Source organism: Urocitellus parryii, chromosome 4, assembly GCF_045843805.1.
Source record: "Urocitellus parryii isolate mUroPar1 chromosome 4, mUroPar1.hap1, whole genome shotgun sequence".
In the NCBI taxonomy this organism is placed as follows: Eukaryota; Metazoa; Chordata; class Mammalia; order Rodentia; family Sciuridae; genus Urocitellus; species Urocitellus parryii.
In genome coordinates, this window is record NC_135534.1 from 64,529,914 (window position 1) to 64,547,084 (window position 17,171).

Genomic DNA, 17,171 nt, shown 5'->3' on the forward strand with positions numbered 1-17,171 from the left:
AAATAAATATCAAAAAAAATTCTCTCTCTCTCTCTCTCTCTCTCTCTCTCTCTCTCTCTCTAAAAAAATTTTTTTAAAAAATATATTAATGTAATATTTTAATAGAGGAAAGCGGGAGTATATGGGAACTTGCTGTATTATAGCCTGTGTAATTTTTTTGTAAATCTAAAACTACTCTAAAGTCTGCTAATAAATTTAAAAGTTTCTAAATAAATTCCATTAAAGAAAAAACACAAGGTTAAGAATCATGAAATATTTTCTCAGTAGGAATCATTAAATGTCTATGTCATAATAACTGGCAAAAAAAAAAAAAAAGAATCATGAAATTATGGGCTGGAGTTGTAGCTCAGTGGTAAAGCACTTACTTTGCATGCTTTACCCAAAAGTCCTGGGTTCAATCTTGGCACCACATAAAAATAAATAAAATAAAAATAAAGATATTGTGTTCATCTACAACTAAAATATATATGTATTTTTTTAAAAAAAGAACTATCAAATTAGAGAATTTGCCATCATACAACTTCAGCCACATCACAGGGAGGTGGAATAAAATTCAAGAAAAGAAATCTCTGCACTCAGAAAGACCTTTTAAAAAACTGATGTCAAAACCTGGTATGGTGTCTCATGCCTGTAATCCCAGTTACTCAGAAGGCTGAGGCAGGAGGATCACAAGTTTGAGGCCACCCATGGCAATTTAACAAGAAGACCCTGTTTCAAAATTTAAAAAAAAAAAAAATTAAAAGGCCTAGGTTTATTAGCTCAGTGGTAGAGCATCCCAGTACTGCAAAAAGTAATAAATGAGTAAAAATAAAAACTGATATCAGCCGGGCATAGTGGCATAAGCCTGTAATCCCAGTAGCTTGAGAGGCTGAGGCAGGAGGATCACAAATTCAAAGCCAACCTCAGCAAAAGTGAGGTGCTAAGCAACTCAGTGAGACCTTGTTTCTAAATAAAATACCAAATAGGGCTAGAGATGTGGCTCAGTGGCCAAGTGCCCCTGAGTTCAATCCCCAGTACCCCCTCCCAAAAAAACAAAAACAAACTGGTATCAAAAATGCTTCCCAGAGACTAATGTTGTGGCTCAGTGGCAGAGCACTTGCCTCAAACACATGCACTGGGTTCAATCCTCAGTACCACATAAAAAATAAATAAAATTAAACATAATAAAGATATTGTGTTCATCTATAATTTGAAAAATTTAAAAGAAGATTTTAAAAAAATGCTTCCCAAACTGGATGAAATGGTACATGCCTGTAATAATCCCAGGACTCAGAAGGTGAAGGTTAAGGCAGTAGGATCCAAGTTGGAGGCCAGTCTTAGCAAAAAAAAAAAGCTTCCTAATAATTAAAGTCTTTACTTTCCTGTATAGTATCTTTATCATTCATAAAACACATATATGCATTTCCTCATGATTTGATAGTTATTATTTAATTAACTCTCAGAATGACAAGATCAAATAAGTGCCTTCTCAAGCCCTGGGATGAATTATTGGCCTAGAATAAATTAAAGAGAGGAATTGAAGTTGTTTTTGTTGTTGTTGTTGTTGTCCTTCTTCTTCTTTTTCTTCTTCTAATTGTTGATGGACCTTTATTTATTTATTTAAGGTTTTTTTAGGTGTGGTTGGACACAATAGCTTTATTTTTATGTGGTGCTGAGGATTGAACCCAGGGCCTCACATGTGCTAGGCGAGTGCTCTACCACTGAGCCAAGACCCCAGCCCTGGACCTTTATTTTAATCATTTATTTATATGAGGTGAGAATGGAACCCACTGCCTCACACATGCTAGGCAAGCACTCTACCACTAAGCCACAACCCCAGCCCAGAACTGAAGTTCTTAAAAATATCAACTATTCTGGCTTATCAAGACAACAATCATATCCTAAAACCTTCTTATCTATCAAAATCCCTTCCTGCTTTCATGATTTTGGAACATGCATCTATAAGTGACATAATAAAAACCTGAAGCATGACATGGCCATTGATTTTTTTAAAATATTTCATTTACAAGTAGCTTTTCATGTTTGACAGTGCTGTCCCCAACAGTAACCTAGAACCCTGACACACAAAGAACATCCAATACAAAGAAACTATTTTTAAAAAGTTCTTACAAAAAAAAGTTAATTTTTCTTTTCTTTTTTTCTCTGAAAGGAAAGCGAGGAATGAGAGACAGGTAAGTAAGAAATGAAAGACAGAGACCAGGCAGAGATACATATGAGAGTTTATTTGTCAGAGCTAACAAATGAAGGCTCTCTGTCTATAGAAGAGAGGCAAAACAGGCTTGAGTTCTGGGACTTTTATGGGGGAGGCTTAGGAATCAGAGCTGGGCAGGTCCTAATGCCCCAGTGGTTAGGGGTTGGGTTGGTATGAGGAAGTGGTGACCCATTCACAGAAATTATTTGGGCAGGAAAAGTGGAAGTTTTCCTTAAAATGACAGCAGTCACTTAAGATGGCAGTCCAAGATGCTAAGCAAGGATCTTATAGTACCAATTCATTATGCTTCCTGAAAGCTTTTAAAGAAAAATTTCAGGATTGGAACTATAATTACTTTTTTTTTCTTTTTTTTTTTATTGGTTGTTCACAACATTACAAAGCTCTTGACATATCATATTTCATACATTAGATTGAAGTGGGTTATGAACTCCCAATTTTTACCCCAAATGCAGATTGCAGAATCACATCGGTTACACATCCACATTTTTACATAATGCCTTATTAGTAACTGTTGTATTCTGCTACCTTTCCTATCCCCTACTATCCCCCCTCCCCTCCCCTCCCATGTTCTCTCTCTACCCCATCTACTGTAATTCATTTCTCTCCTTGTTTATTTTCCCATTCCCCTCTCAACCTCTTATATGTAATTTTGTATAGCAATGAGGGTCTCCCTTCATTTCCATGCAATTTCCCTTTTCTCTCCCTTTCCCTCCCATCTCATGTCTCTGTTTAATCTTTTTTTTTCCTGCTCTTCCTATAATTACTTTATACTTCCTCCAGAGCTTTATGAATCAATTCCTCCCTGCTGCTTTGTACCCTAGTCACCTAGACAGGTAGTTCTGTTTCCCAATGGAAGACCCCAAATATTTTGAAGTTTTTAAAGTTTGCTTTTTTTTTTCTTTTCCCCTTTACCATACTAGGGATCAAATCAGGAGCTCACACATGCCAGGAAATCACTCTACTGTTGAGCCACATTCCCAGCCTTGTCCTTTTTAAGTTTTATTTAGAGACAGGGTATCACTAAATGGACCAAGTTGGCCTTGAACTTGCAATCCTCCTGCCTCAGATGCCCAAATCACCACCACATCCAACTTCCTTTTCTTTCTTGAGACAGGGTTTAGCTGTTTTCTGAAGTAGCCTTTAAAGCAGCATCTAAAGATTGGAACTATAATTATTTATACTTTCTCCAGAGCTTTTTGAATTAATTCCTTCTTCCTGCTTTGGTCTCTATAGTCATGAAGACAGATGGTGCTCTTCCCTATTATTTGAAAGAGACCAATTCATACTCCTTCAGTTACCACCTAAAGAAGTTGTCTTAGCCATCTCCCTGGCTCAGGAGGCTGAGGATGGAGGATCGCAAATTCAAAACCAGCCTCAGAAACTTAGCAAGGACCTAAGCAACTCAGCAAGACCCTGTCTCTAAATAAAATATAAAAGAAGGCTGGGGATGTGGCTCAGTGGTTAAATGCCCCTGGGTTCAATCTCTGGTGCCAAAAAAAAAAAAAGGAGAAGAAGATGTTTTCTTTGTTTCTTTGGGCTGCAACAGCAGAATACCATAGTCTGGAGGACTTAAACAACAAAGCTCCTCACAGATCTGGAGACTGGGAAGTCTAAGGTCAAGATGCTAGAAGATTGAGGGTTGTTTCCTAGTTCATGGGCAACCATCTTCTCATTGTGTCTTCATATGGCAGAAAGAGGGCGAGGAATTCTCTAGGATCTCTTTTATAAGTGCAGTCGTCCCCATTCACTATGGCTCCACCCTCATTACCTAATCACTTAAGGCCCACCTCCTAATACCATCACATTGGCAATTAGAATTTCCGCACATATCAACTTATAGGGTACACAAACATTCAGCCCACTGATATCTTCAAGAAGGTTTCCTTTCTGCTCCCATTCCCACCAACAATGTGAGTATCCTTGCCTGTTCTCCCATTGTACCCTATTCTTCTCCCATCACTTAATAAGTCCTCATTAATTGTTCATCTTACTTACCATTAACCTCCATGAGACCAGTGCTCTTGGCTTGTTGAGATAGGAGCTCCCAAGTCCTGAAACTTCAAGAGTACTACGATGTACTTGCTACATAGTAAGCATGCAACGGATTTTGTTTAAGTGAAATAAGAATTATTATTTATCTTCAAAGGATGGATGGGATTTGGACATTCAGAGAAGGAAAGGTAAGAGCATTTTGAAGAAAAAGAACATTGCCCAAAAACATGTTATATAAAATGATACTTGATTTCTAAACATTATTTATGAAAAGGTGCCCAGACTGGATCTCATAACAAAAAACTGGGAACAGTGGGAGAGAACAGCCTTGGCAGCTACAAATTCAAAGTTTTCTTTGATCAGTTTAAAGGGAATTTCTAATTTGATGACCATAAGTGTGTCCAGGAATCTACCACACTGAAATGCAATAAATGTATAACTTGTCTTCTGCCCTGAGAGACACAAAGCTTCTGAAGGAGCACTGAAATCTCATCTCATTCTTAGTGTAAGAAATTATTAGTTTCCTATCCAATAATACAAGATACACACAAATACACACACAGAGAGATCTTTTTCCAGTTTCCCTTAAGTTAAGGTATAGACACATAACTCAATCTGAACCAGTGGGAAATGAAGGAAATATGCTAGAGGCTTCTGAGATAGATTTTCTTCCTTGGTGAAAAGGTGTATGTTGAGGAAAAACTGCCATTTTTCTGCTATTTGATGTGATTGTGTAAAGATATGATAGAGCTAAAACAGTTCTTGTGAACATTATAATTCTAAAGAAAAATGCTAACCCATTGAGGATGGAGAAGCAAAAAAGTAAAAGGCATAATGAGCCAACCCTATACTAGATTTCTCTTTAGTAAAATAAAAAATTTATTATATTTACTAATGTCTTTATAATACAAATATGTTTGTATTTCTCTGTTATTGTTATAGCTGAAAGCAGCAGGCATTCTAATCTTTTCGTCCCTTAAAACCCTTGCATAGGGCTGGGATTGCGGCTCACTGGTAGAGCGCTCACCTACACATGTGAGGTGTACATATACATAAATAAAATAAAGGTATTGTGTCTACCTACAACTAATAAAAAACCACCTTGCATAGTTCCTTGAACATTAGACATTGAATATTATGTGTGTGTAATAGAATACAGTAGTACTTATCAAATTTGAGCTGGTTTTTCTTATTTACTATTCCCTAAAAAGAATTTATTGCTCTTAGAGAGGCAAAAAGTCAATAAAAGGAGAAAAACTGACCAGGTAAAAGGACCGAAATCATATTGTTCATATTTGAAACAAATAATAGGTCTGGCATGAATCCAAATTCCATCAAATGTGATGCTCTTCTAGCCCACTCTACAGGTTAATCATTGCTACTAAAAATAATAGTCAATATATGAAGCAAAAAAGTGAAAAATGCTCAACCCAAGGTGATTAATTGAATGAGCACAGTTAATACAAAGTATGTATAAGTTTCATTTTGAGAGTTTGGAAGTTCTAGCAGGAGAGTGCAGCTACTCTTATACCCTTTACCAAAGAATGGCCCTCTGTCAGGGAAGTTTGTCTTTATAATACAAATATCTTTTCCACCCAACTCTCAACTTTGGGAGGGATATAAATGCAGTGGTAAGGGAGGAAGAAGACACAGATCAGCCTGATCAACTCTTGACAATCACAGCCAGATCGCCCTCACATTCTAAGTAAGTCTCCTTTGGTAAGGACCATAAAAACAGGGAAGTATCTCATGTTAAAAATCTGTTCTCACTGGGTGTGGTGGCACACATCTGTAATCCCAGTGGCTGGGGAGGCTGAGGCAGGAGGATCACAAGTTCAAAGCCAGCCTCAGCAAAAACTAGGCGCTAAGCAACTCAGTGAGACCTTGTCTCTAAATAAAATATAAAATAGAGCTGGGAATATGGCTCAGTGATTGAGTGCCCCAGAATTCAATTCCCTGGTACCAAAAAAAAAAAAAAAAAAAAAAGGAGGGGCTGGAGTTGTAGTTCAGCGGTAGAGTGCTCACCTAGCACATGCAAGGCCCTGGGTTCGATCTCAGCACCACATAAAAATAAATAAATAAAATAAAGGCATTGTATCCAACTACACCTAAAAAAATGAATAAATATTTTTTAAAAAAGGGAAAAAATTCAACTTGTTCTCCAAGCTTACCCCCCCAAAAAAAATTCCTGCTTTCCAAATACATTGACCTATAATGATACTGTGAGAGACCAATAAAGGTTATTAGTTAAAGTGGAGGAGAAGGTGGTAGAACTTAAGTGGAATTTTGGTCCTTCCTATAATTATAGCCAATTTACAGCTAAGTCAGAGATATTTTTGCTACAGATTGATCTCCAAAATCTATTTTTGATAATTCCATTTTGCTCTACTCATGTGAATCATGGTCCCTGTTATGAATAATGTGATTTCTCAGAGACTGATAAGTGGAGTGTTACTTCCAGGCTTTGAAATTGCAGTGGGGGAAGAATTTGCTTCTTTTTATGCTTGTTATGTGTAATACCTAACATATTGCTGGAGCTCTCCTCTCCCTGCATGCTAACCCCACAAATAATAAATTTTCCTTTAAGATGTGCAGGAGAATGAATCACTCCACCTGCTACTCAGAGATAATCACTTTCAGAGTAAAAGAGAACTGCTTCTATGACTGTTTCTATAAAAAACAGCATCTTAGGGCAAAAAAGGGAGACCAATACTGCTTGTGCTGAAATACCAACAGAATATACAATCAAATTGCAACCTGCCAAAGAAGCCAAAATAGTCTTTCTGAACATTTCCTCAGATTTTTGAATGGCACAAAGTGACTAGGACTTTATATATGTAAAAACAAAAGATACCAAAATCATTATAGGAGTCATAGTTCAAACTATCCAGTGAGATAAGTTACAATGTCATGGGGAAGACTTGAACAAACCTAGTTTTGGATGATAAAGATACTTCTGCCTCTTCCTTTTCTGAAACCACTACAAAAGAAGAATAAAAAAGTTAAAATGCAAACTCCAGTTTTGACATCTCTAATCCAGAATCAAAATACTTTATATTCAACTCAGGAGGCTGAGGCAGGATTATTGCAAGTTGAAAACCAGCCTCAGTAACTTAGCAAGCCCCTAAGCAACTTAGTGAGACCCTGTCTCAAAATAAAAAAAAAAAAAAAAGGACTAGAGATGTGGCTCAGTGGTTAAGCACCCCTGGGTTAAATCCCCAGTACTGTATATATGTATATGTTGAGAAACAAAAAATGAGCTGTGATAACTAAAAAGAGCACAGAGTGTTACTAAAGGAGAATGTAGTAGGAAGCAAGCCAATCAACCAAGCAGAACACAGAAAGGCTCAGGAGTGTAAAACACCAGGGACCACATAAGGCAGGGGTAAAACAAGAGGCCAAAAACAAGGAAATTGTATCAATGATTATATAAACAGCAGTTCTAAACCTATCCCTCTCTGTGGAGGAACTGGCCACAAGAAGCTGTAGGCTCTGTGAACCAGGTATAGTAGAGTACCTGGATGAGGTGCTGCCAGAGGATAGGGAGACTGAGAACTAATCATCTCTTCTTAAGCACTCAAGCACCTTCCATAACACTGACAGCCAGTCACATATGCCCAGAAAGAGACTAACATATTTTTCATTAAGATGAACTAAAACCTTACAGAGAAAGGCCTATAAATCCTGAATATTGAGGTCCTTCAATATAAAAATCAGTTCATAGACTGGGTAATATAACTTAGTGGTAGGGTGCTTGCCTAGAATGCACAAGCCTTGGGTTTGATCCCCAATACTAATAAATACATAGATTTAAAAAATAATGTAAAATGAAAAAGTTGGAAGATAATATTGAGGAAATATCAAAGAATGCTGGGTGTGGTGGTGCAAGCCTGTGATACCAGCAACTCCAGAGGCAAAGGCAAGAGAATTACAAGTCTGAGGTGGGCCTGGGCAATTTAACCAGACCCTGTCTCAAAATAAAAAATTAGAGATATAGTTCAGTGGTAGTGTGCATATAGATTCAATACCCAGTACTAAAAAAGAAAAGATATATATAAAAGATCATATATATATGATCCTATACTTAGAAGATAAAAAAAAAACTCCACCAAAAGACTGCTAGAGCTAAACAAATTCAACAAAGTTACAAAATAAACATAACAGAAATCAGTAGTTTTCCTATATGCCAACAGTGAATCTGTTGACAAAGAAATTAGGAAAACATTCCCATTTATAATAGCCTAAAAAAATAAAGCTAACCAATAGGTGAAAGACCTCTACAATGAAAACTATACAACACTAAAAAAAGAAATTGAAGCCCTCAGAAGATGTTCATGGACAAGTAGAATTGTTAAAATGGCCATTAGGTAGCTTAGGCGTGGTGGTGCCTATCTGTAATCCCAATGGTTTAGGAAGCTGAGGCAGGAAGATCAGGAGTTCAAAGCCAGTTTCAGCAACTTAAGTGAGGCACTTAGCAACTCAGTGAGACCCTGTTTTTATTTATTTATTTATTTATTTATTTATTTATTTATTTTTAAAGAGGGAGAGAGAGAGAGAATTTTAATATTTATTTTTTAGTTATTGGTGGACACAACATCTTTGTTTGTGTGTGGTGCTGAGGATTGAACTCGGGCCGCACGCATGCCAGGCGAGCGCGCTGCCACTTGAGCCACATCCCTAGCTGAGAGACCCTGTTTTTAAATAAAATATTTAAAAAGGCCTGGGGCCTGGGGTTGTGGCTCACTGATAGAGCGCTTGCCTAGCACATGGGAGGCCCTGGGTTTGATCCTCAGCACCTCATAAAAATAAATAAATAAAGTTATTGTGTCCATCTACTGCTAAAAATATTTTTAAAATAATAAATAAAGGCGGGGTTGGGGATGTGGCTCAGTGGTTGAACATCCCTGAGTTCAATCCCCAGTACCAAAGAAAAGCCATTAGACTACCAAAAGCATTCTACAGATTTAATGCAATCCTCATCAAAATACCAATGACATGGGCTGGGTTATGGCTTAGCAGTAAAGCACTCACCTAGCACGTAGGAGGCCCTGGGTTTGATCCTCAGCACCACATAAAAGATAAATAAATAAAGGTATTGTGTGCAACTACAACTAAAAAATAAATATAAAAAAATGCCAATGACATTCTTCACAAAACTGGAAAAAAATAGTCCTAAAATTCATTTGGAAGAGTAAAAGACCGAGAATAGCCAAAGCAGTTCCAAGTCAAAGAAAGTAATGCTGGAGGAATCACAATATTTGACATCAAATTATACTACAGAGCTCTAGTAACAAAAACTGAAAATGGATGAAACTTGAGAACATTATGTTAAGTGAAATAAGCCAAACTCAGAAGATACTGGAATAAAAACAGACACATAGACCAATGGTACAAAATACAAGACACAGAGACAAAATCACACAAATTCGGATATCTGATCTTTGACAAAGTCACCAAAAACATACATTGGAAAAAGCAATTTTAACAAAATTTAAACAATTTTAACAAATGGTGTTAGGAACACTGGTTATCCATATGAAGAAGAATGAGACTACATTCTTATATCTCACCCTGCACAAAATCAATTCGAAAGATCAAAGAACTAGGAATTACTACAGGGACACAGCCACATCAATGTTTATAGCAGCACAATTCACAATAGCTAAACTGTGAAACCAACCTAGATGCCCTTCAGAAGATACATGGATAAAGAAAATGTGATACACACACACACACACACAACACAGGAATACTACTCAGCAATAAAAGAGAATAAAATCATGGCACTTGCAGGTAAATGGGTAGAGTTAGAGAACATAATGCTAGGTGAAGTTAGCCAATCCCCAAAAAAACAAATGCCTAATATTTTCTCTGATTTAAGGAGGCTGATTCATAGTGTGGTTGGGGGAGGGCATGGGGGATTAGATGAACTCTAGATAGGACAAAGGGGAGGGAAGGGAAGAGAGGGGATATAAAGGTAGGAAAGACTGTGGAATGCAATGGTCATCATTATCCTAAGTACATGTATGAAGACAAGAAGGATGTGATCTGCTTTGTATACAATCAGAGATATGAAAAATTATGCTCTATTTGTGTAATGTGAATTGTAATGCATTCTGATGTCATATATAACAAGTTAAAATTAAAAAAGACCTAGAAATTAGACCAGAAATGATGCAACTCCTAGTAGAAAATGTAGGATCAACACTCCAACATATAGACACAGACAACTGCTTTCTTAATAGGACCCCTAAAGCTCAGGAAATAATGCCAAGCGTTAATATATGGGATAGCATAAAATTAAAAAGCTTCTGCACAACAAAGGAAGCAATTAAGAATTTGAAGAGAGAACCTACAGAATGGGAGAAAATATTTGCTAGCTACTCTCTGACAGGGAATTAATATCCAGAATATATAAAGATCTCACAAAACTTTACACCAAAAAAATCTAATAATCCAGTTAATAAATAGGCATATGAACTAAACAGACACTTCTCAAAAGAAGAAATACAAATAACTAACAAATATGTGAAAAATGTTCAACATCATTAGCAATTAGGGAAATGCAAATCAAAATTTCATCTCACACCAGACACAATGGTAGTCATCAGGTATACAAATAATAATCAACTTTGGAAAAAGTGTTCCAGTTTACCGTGTTGAGTTGGCATTGTATAGAAATTAACAGTCATATTGGTCTAGAAACGTTAAACTTCACTTTTTCCCATTTGTACAGGGGTAACACACTGTATTAAATATATAAGTTCTTATCTATATAGGTTTGATTACAGAAACTAATAAAGTATTCTCCAAATTAAAAAAAATACAAATAATAATAAATGTTGAAGAGGATGTGGAGAAAAGAGAACACTTTTACAATGTTGGTGGGATTGTAAATTAGTATGACCACTATGGAAATGAGTATGGAGGAATGGAACCACCACATGACTCAACTATACCACTTCTTGGTATTTATGTTAAAGAATCGTAGTCATCATACTATAGTGATACATACATACCCATGTTTATAGCAGCACAATTTAGAGCCAAACTATAGAACCAGACTAAGTGTCCATCGATAGATGAATAAATAAGGAAAATGTGGTATATATACATAGTAGAGTTTTATTCAGTGATGAAGAAAAATGAAATTATGTCATTTTCAACATAATGGATGGAACTTGAGAACATTATGTTAAGTGAAATAAGCCAAACTCAAAAGGTCAAGGGTCGTTATGTTTTCCCTCATGTGGAAGCTAGAGAGGTAAAAGGAAAAGAAAGATGGGGAATCTCATGAAGAGGGAATTAGTAGAATAGAGGAAAGGGACAGGGGGTGGGGAGTAGGGGAAATACTGGGGAATGATACTGGCCAAATTATATTGTTATATTGTGTGCATGTATGAACATACAACAACAAATCCCACCATTGTGTATAACTGTAATACATCAGTTAAAAAGTGAAAAAATTATTTGTTCATTTGACAATTTAATCAACTAATAATTTATTATCCAATAGGTGAGGTGCTTGTGTGTGATACCTTAACATTAATCCCTCCCTTGAGGAGTTAGTTGAAGAGGAAGTCCATGTGAAAAGTTAAATAATAAATATTTGAACATTTCAAAATAATAGAGATCTCACAATATGTTGCACAAACAATTGCTAAACAAGGAACAAAGTCCTCTCTAAGAGATTAGAGAAGTTATGACAAGGGTGAAATCTCAGTTGTCTGTTGGCACACTGGAAAAATTTGAGTAGATAAAAGGGAAAGAGAAAAGATAGGTATATTAAAATTTGTATAAAAGCTTTATGATAACAGCAAAGAAACAATGTATTATCAACCAACTTGAAAATTACTACTATTGGGATTTTCCCCTTAGGGTATAAAATGCCAGCTGCTGGTGGTAGAATCAGTTGAAAATTCTCATTATTTTCATCCATAAAAATAAGATTTTATGGTCTCTCTCTTTATCTATGGAGAGATGGTCTTTATTTGTCAGCTCTGACAAATAAACTCTGGTGTAGAAAAAAATAAGATTTTATTATCACTGATCCTATTATCTGTCTTCCTGACTTCACCTGACATACTAATTGCTATTTCCACTGTGCACATCTGAGACTATCAAGGTCAGTGTATAGCCTTCACTGAGGAGGCTTGCAAAAACATCTATATTACACCTAGTACAACACAGACACCAGATATTATGGCAAGGTTGATATGTGCTATTTATGCACATGCAACATTTTTTTTTTTTTGTTATTTGTTTTGTTTGTGACAGGGTCTTTGGGCTGTATGTAGCTCAGTGATAGAGTACATGCCTAACATACACAAAGCCCTGGGTTTGAGCCCTACTACACACACCAAAGGAGAAAAAAGGTCTCGCTACATTGCCCAGTCTGACCTCAAACTTACCATCCTCCTGCTTCAGCCTCCAGACTAGCTGGGACTACAGGTTTGCACCACTGAGCCTGGTTAATCCACTGTCTTCCACTGGTTATTCCACTGGCGGTGATGGTGGGGACACAGTTTATTTGCTATGTGATACATTTACTAACATTATCAGTTAGAAACAGTTCATCTGAGCCAGGTGCAGTGGTGCACACCTGTAATCCCTAGCAGCTCAGGTGTTTGAAGCAGGAGGATCATGAGTTCAAAGCCAGCCTCAGCAACTTAGTGAGGCCCTAAGCAACTAACCCAGACCCTATCTCTAAGTAAAAAATAAAAAATGGCTGGGGATGTTGTTCAGTGGTTAAGTGCCCTAGGTTTAATCCCAGGTATCAAAAAAAAAAAAAAAAAAAAAGAAAAAAGAAAAAAGAAAAGAAAGAAAGAAACTTTCATCTGTGAGGAACAGAATCCCCAACCTCAATTAGTTTAAACAATAGGGTAGATTAAAAAAGGAGTCACAAGCTAGGACATCTTCAGGATTGGTAAATTACCACCCAGACATATCAACAAAGACCAGGTTCTTCTGTCTTTCTGCTCTGCCTTCATCAGAATATTGACTTTGTTCAGGCACTTGTTTCCTGAAAAATTGTAAGATGGCTGGCTGCCATAGTTAAAATTGACACATACTGATACTATCAAGTGCAGAAAAAGGAGATGCCTCTCTGTATCTCTATTTATATGTGAAAAAAAAATCCCAGAATCCCTCAATATACTCCCCGTTACGTCTCATTGGCCAGAATTGTTTCATATATCCATGAATTTTTTACACATTTGTATTATCAGTAGATTGATGTAACCTCAAAAGTGCAGAACAACTGTTTTTTTTTTTTTTTTTGCTTTGTATTTCCAACAGAAAACTACTGATATGCAGTAGTCAAATTCCTTGTGGAAGGAATAAATGAACAACTAAATATTTTAAGACAGAACATACTGAAAATTGACTCTAGAAAACATTGGTATTGGACTGCCAATGTCACTTTCTGTCTTTTCCTCCTTATAAAAAAATGGTAGAATGCCCCTGGGTTCAATCCCCAGGACTGAAAAAAAAAAAATCACCTGGGTAATAGAGGTGCAACTACTTTACAACTCCAATTTAGATTTGGTGGGGAGGAGTATCGGGGATTGAACTCAGGGGTGCTTAACTACTGAGCCTCATCCCCAGCCCTATTTTGTATTTTATTTAGAAACAGGGTCTTGCTGAGCTGCTCAGGGCCTTGCTAAGTTTCTGAGGCTGTCTTTGAACTTGTGATCCTCCTGCCTCAGCCTCACAAGCCACTGGGATTATAGGTGTGTGCCACTATACCTGGCTTCCAACTTAGATTTTGTAAGAGTATATTATGGTTGATAGACTGCAGATATCATACATACATTTACTACTTCATCCACCACTTTAAAACACCACTTTAAAAACTTAGTAAGATCTGGGTGAATCTTAATTTTCTTCTCCAGAATGAATTACAGGCATGCACACCGCACCTGGATTTACCTACATTTTATTATAGATAAAGTCCAAGAGATGAACCACTGTTGGTAATAAATATTTGCATTACTATACCATATCAGTCTGGTGTTCAGGACAGAAGTGTGAGCTGGAGATAGAGATTTTGAGTCATCATCTTAGCGGTGTCTGTTGTGGTAATGAAGATGGATCATTATGACTTAAGTAGAGTGGAAGATAAGAAGGCCAGGCCAAAATCCTATAGAATAGCAAAGTGGGTTTTTGTTTGTTTGTTTGTTTTTATTTTGTTATGAGGGGATTGTCATGTTGTCCAGGCTGACCTTGAATTCCTGGGTTCAGGTGATTCACCAACCTCAGTTTCCTGAGTAGCTGGGACTATAGATGTACACTACCATGCCCATCAGTCTTTAAACTCAGAAAGAGAAGATAATCTGTAAAGAAATTCCAGGCAGTTAGGGGTAATACCAAAAGAAAGAATGTTGACAGGAAAGCCAACATGGGAAGATAATTTTCAAAAAGAAAGATGAGGACTGCGCACTGAAAGGCAGGAGGATGTCAAGTTCAAGGCCAACCTGGATAACTTACTGAGATCCTGTCTCAAAATTTAAAAAACATAATAAGAAGAACTGGGGATATAGCTCAATGGTAAAATGTCCCTAGGTTCAGTCCTCAGTACCTGCCTCCCAAAAGAGAAAGAAAGGTAAGGTCTCTACAGCATCAAACACATCAGAGCAACTAATCTGAAGAGTGAAAACGTTCACTGAATTGCTATCAGAAGGTGAATAACGTGCAAATGAGCACAAGGGAACTTTTTGTGGTTATAGAAATGTTCTAAGATTGGATTGTGGTGATGATCACACAATTCTGAACATTTTCTAAAAATGACTGAATTATACACCTAACATGAGTAATTTTTATGGCATAGAAATTATAGCTTAAAAAGGTGTTATTTTTTTTTGAAGAGTTACTGGTGGCCTGGGTCTAAGAAATATCAATGGTGTAATTAGGACAGAAACCTTATTTGGATTAGAAGTAAATTCAAGATGAAGAAATGGAGGCAAGAATTTTTTTTTTTAATTTAAGGAATTTGATTCTAAGGGAAGGAATGAAAAATATAAGTACCTAAACAGGCACAGGACATCTATAAAGAGAAGAAGATAATGAGTTTAGTTTTTCATATATTCCATTTGAAGTGAGAATCCAATAGCTAGATGTAGATAAATATTACTTTTTATTTTAGAGAAGGAGTTACAGCAAATTGCTTAATAGAAGGTTTCACAATAGGTGGGCAGGGGGTTGAAGCAATTCACGGCATATGAAGACCCCCTCTTTGATCTCTGGGAAAACTCCATTTTCCAGAACTACTGAGCTCGGAGAATATCTACTGTTGGGAGCCATTCTCACACGTGATCGGGTGCCTCCCGTTGAGGGTCTGAGGCACTTTGGCATAAGTCGAAGTTTTTCCCGGCCCTCTCCTGATGAGAGCCCATCCGTGTGGGGGTGTGCCTGACCACTGACCCCGGGGACCCAATCGCTGACCCTGACCTTGGAGTGCAGCCCCCCCTCAACCTTCATTGGATGGAATTCTCCCCTGAATCTCTGGTTCCCTAATAAAAGGCTACTCCCCGGCGTGCTCTCTCTCTCTCTCTCTCCTGCTAGCCCTGAGTAATCCTTGCTGCCCTGCTGGGCGGCTAGAGGAGCGAACCAGAGAGGGGAGCCGTCTTGGACCTAGCAATAAAATTAAGGTAACTGAGTCTTGTGTTTTTATTTCGATCTCGTCTAACTAACTTTATGCCTAGAACCTCATTAATGAAACCACTGCGCAGGCCGTGTGGTAGAATCTACATGTCTTCTTCATTTCCAATCAGCTTTCAGGCATATAAACTTCTGCTGAGGCTGGCTTTGAACTCACAATCCTCCTGCCTCAGACTCCTGAGCTGCTGGGATTATAGGTGTACACCACTGTGCCCAGCTCTCATGTACTATTTTTAAAAGCTTATTAGAATATAGGAATCATTACAACCTACTCACATTAGTATAGGATCTTACATTCCTCCCTCCTGTCCTTGTAACTTCTGGTTATTTTCTCTCTATACCCAACTTTATAATGTTGAAGGAAAAATAATGATTTTATGTATGTATGTATTTATGGGACTGGGGATACAACCCAGGGGCACTTTAACCCTGAGCTATATCCCGAATTCTTTTTATTCTTTGAGACATGTCTTCCTAAGTTGCTGAGGGTCTCGCTAAATTTCTGAGACAATCCTCCTGCCTCAGCCTTCCTAGTTGCTGAGATTATAAGCATTTACCACTTTATGCAGCTAAAATGATGCTATTTTAAATGTTCATTAATGAATTTCATGTGAAGCATTGTTGTTAATTACATTCACCTTGACATGAGAAAAGGATTAGTCTTGTTCAGGCCCTAAATAATTGCACATGTAAATCTCAAAAAACAAAATCCTAATGATTTATTTTCAAAGTAATAATAAAATAAGAATAAAAATTCTAATAGACCTGATGATCTTTTCAAAAATTTTTTAAAAATATTTATTTATTTTTTTAGTTCTAGGTGGACACAACATCTTTGCTGGTATGTGGTACTGAGGATCGAACCCGGGCCACACGCATGCCAGGCGAGCTCGTTACCGCTTGAGCCACATCCCCAGCCCATTTTTCAAAAATTTTTAAAACTAAATGTTGTTAGGACATTTCTATTAATGCATAATGTTGAAAAACTTTTTTCAAGTGAAGTTGACATTTTGGTTCTTGGCTTCAGACACGGAACCCTTCAGATAAATATTCTAGGAAAGATTTTTTTTTTAAATCCTAGTATCTCAAGCCATTTATAGAATGAAAGGGTCATTCTATAAACTTTTTGTGTCCCGAGGTAAGCCAGGATTCCGTTTATTTTGATATCAAATACCACAACTTGAGGGCTGGGTTTGTGGCTCAGTGGTAGAGCATTTGCCTGGCATGTATGAGGCACTGGGTTTGATCCTCAGCACCACATAAAAATAAATCAAATAAAGAAGCCAGACATGGTGGCGCAAGCCTGTAA